A 7,958-nucleotide genomic window follows, 5' to 3' on the forward strand; every position below is an offset into this window, starting at 1 on the left:
TTCATGAGTATAGACTGCGTGTAGCAATCTGTTTGCTAGAATTGAACTCTGTCAGTCCGCAGGTGTAAACAGGGGCTTATCGAAAGGTTGAAAATGAGTTCGTGATTGTTTCTATGGGAACTGCTGCTATGAGAAGATTTAAAGAGGAAAATTGTTTTAAGCTTTAGAGAAGCTTAGAATCTTTAAGCTTTGAAAAGTATTAGTGATTTAATTTTTTTGTTTCAGGACGACAGTATGTCCTGATCTCACGGTCGACACCGTCAAGTGCATCCTCCCACCGCTGCCGTTAAATATTTAAAGATTAAGCTTTATAAAAAGCTTATTAATCTTGATAGTCACACTAATTGAAATTTTCCTATCTCTTTATTCTAAGAATAGAAGACTTGATGAAGAAGCTTCCCACGTGGTCCTCCACCTGTAGAGGCTAGTCCTTTGTGATCCAACAACGTAGCAAGGGGTTCTTCACCGCCAGGAATGTGCTAGTATTGACGGATTGCAACGAGACTGATTGTAGAGCTTGATCATTCTGGGAGCTCCGCCTTCGCGTAATATGGTAAGAGATAGGAAGCCCTCGATCTCAACTTCGCTCCGATACCACTAGTACACAAATCGGATATTGTATGCGTACATAGTGAGCGCTGGAAGGTTCCCAAGAACAAAAGAACTCTACTTTGCACAAAAAACAAGAGAAAAGACTTGCACGACGACATGAAGCAAAAGACTAATTGGGTACAATCTCCCCCCATGCCTTGTGTGAGCACTCTACAAAGCATGTATTTGATATATTATTTATCTCCAAGCTCAAAAAATAGCCCACATTTACAATTAGCACGCTTTAGCTTTTGTGTTTGCTTTTGTCCAACTAAAGAATAAAGCGCTTGGGCGCCCAAAGAGTCAGGGCTGTGCCCAAATACAATATCCAATAACAAATATTTAAATCGTGCACCCATGCCCATACAAAATAGTAAATAAATGTCAAGCGCTTCAATAAATAAGCGCGTCAAAATAAATATTGGCGCCACTCCTAAGATGCGCGCCCATGAAAAATGATAATTTCTTCTAAATAACTTGAATACACACTATCTCCCAGTGCTTCCCAACGCTACCACTTCCTGCTCTACATATCAACTGAAGGATTCACAATTGTTAAAAATAATAAAATTAAACCGACAAAAGTGAATACCTAGCAGTCTTCAACTACAAAATAAATAAATTGGTTAGAACTTAATCCTAACCTTAATTTATTACGAGTGCACACTCTAAACTCATAAACGTCCATTAATTTATTATGAGTGCACACTCTAAATTCATAAACGTCCATTAATTTAAATACGTATTTTGCAAAGTCACCCGCTATGGAATCACCCACTTGCACATTAAATTAACGAGACGCCTAAAAAGGATAGGAGTCCCCATCGACTTTTCGCACAATGAATCCAGCTTCTGTATGAGCCCCGACAATAAATATAATTTTACGGAATCCACCACAAAACCTCATGAAATCCACCGTGGAATATGCCTCCTGGCATCATATGGATGGCTACCATCTACAATGTACAAGTGTGCAAAAACTAAGTAGAGAGTAAATATGAGCAGCTAGGCAAAGGTGGCCTTTAACCCCCAACAATCTCCCACTTAATGGCGAATGTACCCAAGTGAGAAGAAAGTAAGAAAAAGTTGACAAAGTACAATGTGTGCATATAAGTATAAATGAATGAGAAATAGATATTATCTTATCCTATATCCATCATCAAGGAAGGCATAATGTTCCATTGGAGACTTTCAATGAGCAAATCAGTAGGATTCTTATCTATAGAGATCTTGACAAGCTCTATCTACTTATTCTCCATCACTTCTCCATTAAAATAGTAATGGACCTTGATATACTTGGTCTTCACATGAAAGACCAAATTATGTGCTAACTGGATGGTACTCATAGAGTCTAAATGTAATGTAGGAGTCACATCAGTGATACCAAGGTTTGCAACCAAGCACTCTAACCATAGGGCCTTCTTTGCAAGTCTCAATATAGCTATAATGTACTTGATCTCGATTATAGACAAGGTAGTGCATTTTTGCATCTTAGACATCCAAGGAATAACACTCGAGCAAAGCTGAAGGCAAAACCTAAGGTGGAATTTCTACTATCTGCATGTCATGTATAATATGAGTCTATGTAACCTAGGGCTCAATGTTTAGTTGTCATAACAAAGGCACAAGTTTGTAGTATCCTTAAGCTATCACATGATTTCCTTCACAGTGTCCCAATGGTTCCCACCGAGTGTCATGATATAACAAGCCACAACTCCCACTGAAAATGCTCTGTCAAGTCTAATGGCTATCATATCATACATCAAGCTATCCCACTACGGATGCATATAGAATCTTGGCCATCTCAACCCTCTCATCATCTGATTGGGGACAATCTACCCAACTTACCTTCACATGAGAAGGTAAAGGGTGCTAATCGGCTTACCACCCTGTATATGGAACTACTCAAGTACTTTATGAATGTATTCCTTTTGTAATAAGTATAGGAATCCCTTAGAGTGATTGCATTCAATGCGCATTAGTATAAAGTATGTAAGAACCATGCCCTATATCCTTCATCTCAAAGCTCTTCTTGAGGTGAGCCTTCAAAGCATTGAGCTTATCACGAGTACTAGACAAACTTCGAATCTAGCTTCTTGCATTTGTACTTGGGAATATGGTAGAATGCCTCACATCCAAAGACTTTCAAATGAGTATATGAGGGAGGCTTTCCAAACTATACCTCCTATACAACTCTACCACTAAGAGCATGCACAAGGATCTATTGATCAAGTAAATGGTAGTGGTAACTGCGTCAACCCAAAATGTATGCGGTAAGCCTACCTGATTAAGATGCTATAGACTCTTTCTTGAATAGTCCTATTCATGCACTCTATATTACCATTCTAGGGTGGGGTGTAAGGGATGGTCAACTAACACGTAATATCCCTCTCATCACAAAACTACTCAAAAGCACATGAGAGATATTCACCCTCATTGTCAAATCTTAGGCATTATAGCTTATGCCCAACTATAGCAAGAATGTGTTGAAAAGTAGGTAAAACTTCAAACTTCTACTTTATGGGGTAGACCCAGACCTTATGCAAATAATCATTCATAAATGTAATGAAACACTTAAGCACCACCCAAGGATTGACATGGCATGGGACCATAAACATACAAATAAACGAGGGCCAAAGGCTCACCCATGCGCATAGAGCCAGACTTTTTATGTGTTGCAAACAAGTCAAGACTTTAATTCCTTTGAGGGACATATGTCCAAGATTGTGATGCCAAAGAGATACATGTGGAAGATCAACCATAACCAAAATATGATTAGTAATGCTAGATACAAGTAAGGGATAAAGACTACTAGTCTTGGCACATCTATTCCATGTAGAATATCAAAAGAGAGATGATACCTAGCATCATCCAACTATCCTCCAGAGATAAAGCTTTTATTCAAAGCCAACGTATGATGTACATCATGGAGAACAAAGAAAATACCAATTGCAAATTGTAAACAAATAACATTGATACCAATAATATTACGAACATGATCATTTCCCAATCTCACAAAAGTTGCCATAGGATGATAGATATAGAACCACAAAGTAGGGCCACAATAAAGGAATTCCTTGATTCAAGTAACCAACAGTAGAGAAAGAAGATTGAGCATCAATCAACTGGACATCAGGTAAAGAAGCAGTCATAATGTACTCATTAGAATTGTACTCCAATGCATTTATCTCCTTAGTCTTGTGACAGTAGACTTTATGATGTTGGATCATCCAAAGTCTTAGCATTACCTTGCACATTTTCCTTGCCTTTATCTTGTCTATCCTAGTGCATTTTATGGCCTTGTGGTTGAATATGACCTTTCTTCTTGCAATAATGATATGTAAGAGATGATTTGGGGCCATGAGACTTACTACAACCCTGCCCATGAGATCTCTGCCATGGTAGTCATTCCCATGTCTAGCATCATTAACAACCTCTAACATCATAGAGTGCATGAGAGGTGTGCGCTATATCAATATTCTCTCTATTTACTTCCTCAATAAGCAAGACACCCTCTACATTTTTGAGTTTAATCCAACTTGTCTATGTTGAAAACGACACTATCCCCATATGTAATTGAAGGAGATGCCACTATGATTGCAAATCAAAGAGAGAGAATGGGATACCATAATAATAGTAAATTAGTCCCAAAAATTAGCCCAAAAGTAAATACAAGAGGTGACTGCTCCATCCAAGTGTCTGCTCTCAACAAAATGACTCAAAACTGAGTTTGAGTACGATTATCCATAAAACTGTAGTAAAAAAGTATGCACTGTAGAAAAAAGTCCAAAATGACAAGCTCCCATTGCCAAGGAAATCCGCATAGCCAACTAGGATGTACAATGCAACTAGCAGTGTTAAGAAAGAGCATAAACCATACGAAGTATCAAATATAGTCAAACATTGAAAGGTTTCAGGTATATATATGCACACCAAAGTGCTTAACAAGCATGTATCCATCACTGACAACCTGCTAACATGAATAAGAACCGAACATCTAAAGCAAAAGTAGATTTTCCCATCGTATGCAATGTCTACATAGACACTCCATATATATTTCAACTAAGCATATACAGAAACAAGAGACTTCCACTATCTCTAATGAACCAAGCTTTGCAAGTAAATGCCAGTGTACTCTCATTGAAACAAATTTGGAATGTCTAAAGAAGTAAAGTAAGCTCAATATATAAATCTCATAGTATCTGAGAAGCCCAAGTACATCAAGTATAGATCCTAGAGCATATACATATAATAGGTCTTTAAGCCCATAAAATTGAGAAACCAATGAGCTGAGTAGCCACTACAACTAGATATATAACCACACTCAAAGGTCAACAAGAGCATAACCATGCATGTACATTAATAGCAAGCATCCATATATCCATCTAGCATCCGAATAGCATGTAAGCATCAAATACATCAAATACATAAGCATTTAAGTTGTATGCTTGCTATCCAACCTGTTGCAAACAACGAATGCATGGTTTGCGTGTAGCGAATGAAAGAAGCTCCCCCTTTCTCTCTTTTACTCATAAATTTGCATATGACTCATGAGAAATTAAAAAATAGACTAAAAGAGAGGGTAAAGTAAGATGAAACGACACAAGATTGGGTACAATCTCCCCCCGACATGAAGTGGGTAGCTCCTTTCATGCCGTATTTATAATAATATTATGAAGTATTATTTGCCCAAGATTTATGCCCATTACAATCACTCTTTGCATAAAGAGTTTGTGTACTGGAAAAGAGATAGAGGAATCTGAATTAATGGATGCTAGTAGTTGTGCATCCCACAACTCTCTAGAACCATTAATATTTTCTTGGACATATCTTCTAAAAATCTATTTTGCTAATAAATATTTATCGCACGCCTTATAAGAAATAGTAGTGCGTCTAATACAATAATCCAATAATTGCCAAATAAATTCTTGAGGAAATAATCTTTAAAATGCTTGCGCGTGGCGTGCCTTTCCAATTCTCCTTGCTCTACACATTAGCTACCAAATCTTCAGAAATCCATATTAGAATAATAACCAACTGAATAATTGCAGCTAGCCATATAAATTAATTTATTTGGAATTCCATACAATAATTAATTCATGAAGACGTTAATACTCGTGTGGATAAAATGGTATCACCCACGTTCATACTTGCATCGATGCCCGGAAAGGATAGGCGTCAGTAGTAGTAGTGGTGGTTTTCTTGTTTTTTGTTGTTGTTGTTGTTGTAATAGTTTTTTTGTTTTCTTGTTTTTTGTTGTTTAGTTTTCTTGTTTGTTGTTATTGTTGTAGTAGTGGTAGTAGTAGTAGTTTTTTCTTCTTTTCTTGTTTGTTGTTGTTATTGTAGTAGTAATAGTTGTTGTTTTTCTTCTTCTTCTTCTTATTCTTTTCTTTTTTAATGTAGTGGTAGAGAGAGAGAGAGAGAGAGGGAGAGAGAGAGAGAGAGAGAGAGAGAGAGAGAGAGAGAGAGAGAGAGAGAGATGTTTTATTAAAGGAAATTGGTAGTAGAGAGAGAGATATATATGCTATGTTAAAGGAAATGAGGGAGGGGGAGGAAAAGAAAAAGAAAGAAGAAACGAGAGAGAGGGAATAAACATATAGCATAATAAAGAAAGAGAAAAAGAGAGAGAGATGGAAGGAGAGGAGAGAATGAATGGATAAAAAACAGAGAGAGAGTCGTGGCGAGGTCCGGTACAATACCATGAGACGGAAAACACTCCGACATAGTTAATTTGTGGGTGGGTGGGTGGAGACTTTACATACGTTAGTTTTTGCTGAGTTACAAGAGAAGAAATCCCTTCTCAAACAATTTAAGAAAGAAAAAAAGAATGATAACAAAAACAAATTGTTTGTCGTAACTTAGAAAAATGGAAAACTATGAAGGTCATGATGTTCAAGATCGCAAGGCGTATCTTAATCAATGTGTCCCATGTCCTTGCTCTCAATGTAAGCTAGCAATTAGACGAAAATGTCAATTGTTTCAATCTGAGATCATTGATCAGGCGATCTTAGATTTTGAGCAAACGGTAAGAAAAGTTTATATCAATCATGCATTGTATTCGCAAGCTAATTGAATATCATATACAAAAAGATTGGGTGTGGCTGGCAAATTTTCTTTCCAGGGAGGTGACGTCTCGTCCCAAGGAGGAGTGTACCCTTTGTGGCCAATTATAAGAGTTCGTGGGCGTGCGATGGATGGAGTGCCTGAGCCAATCCACCACTTGGAAGGTACTACCCAATCTATACCATCAATACCAGAGGAGACATGCAGCCTTCGAGATTTACCTACAATCTTGGAACTTGAGATGGAGGCAATGATCGATGCATTGATTCCCATGGATGTCAAGACTTCTGATCCGCTTAGAGAGGAAGCATGGGTGCCGAGTATCTCACCTGAAGACACTGCTTGCACTCCTAAGTGTGCAAGCAAAATATGGGTGGAGCGATGCAAGTGTGACCGAGTTGATTAGGTACCTTATACGTATGCTTCGTTGATTTCTTTTCAGCACTATCATTAAAAACATTTGTGCTTTTTCAAGGTGTTTTATGATTTTTTTCAGGTTACTGAAGTATCATATATTACCACTTGTAAATACTATGCCCGAGTCTCGTGATGATGCACGACATATTTTACGAAAGCTTGTCATGGACTACAACAACATCCATGCATGTATTAATGATTACATACTGTTTCGAGGAGAATATGAGACTATGGAAACATGTCCGAAGTGTGGTTCTCACAGGTATCGACAGGACTTGCAAGGGCACTCGCTTATCCCCCGCATAAACCACATGTTTCGTATGTCCGGCATGACAAGCTTGACAATGTGGCATGCGCAGAATAGGTCCACAGATGGAGTTCAACAAATATCAACGGATTCACACGCATGGAGCCACATTGACTCTACCTTCCTAGGCTTTGCTCGAGAGCCAATGAAACTTCGGCTCGGTCTTGCAATGGATGGCATGAACCCATTCAGTCTGCACTCAACTTCTTACAGTGTGTGGCCTATAGTCCTTGTCAACTACAATATCCCTCCATGGCTTTCTACGAAGAAAGGACATCTCATCCTTAGCTTACTCATTCCCAACCGCTACAAAGTCAAAAATATGGATATGTATCTTCGTCCATTAGTCAATGAGCTTAAGATTTTGTGGGAGGAGAGGGTCACCGTGCAAGATATGAGCAAGCACGATGGTCGGCGGTCCGCCAATATTCGAGCCATTCTCATGTGGACGATGCATGACTTTTCGGGATTTGGAGAGTGCTCAGGTAAGTAGGCTTCTGTTCTCATTGGTAATATCTATCATAGCTCGTTCAAGTTTGTATTCACTGGATAGAGGTGTTGGGACAGGTCTGGTTACCTC

Source organism: Lygodium microphyllum, chromosome 18, assembly GCF_053477565.2.
Source record: "Lygodium microphyllum isolate KBCC chromosome 18, Lygodium_microphyllum_v1.1.10, whole genome shotgun sequence".
Lineage (NCBI taxonomy): Eukaryota > Viridiplantae > Streptophyta > Polypodiopsida > Schizaeales > Lygodiaceae > Lygodium > Lygodium microphyllum.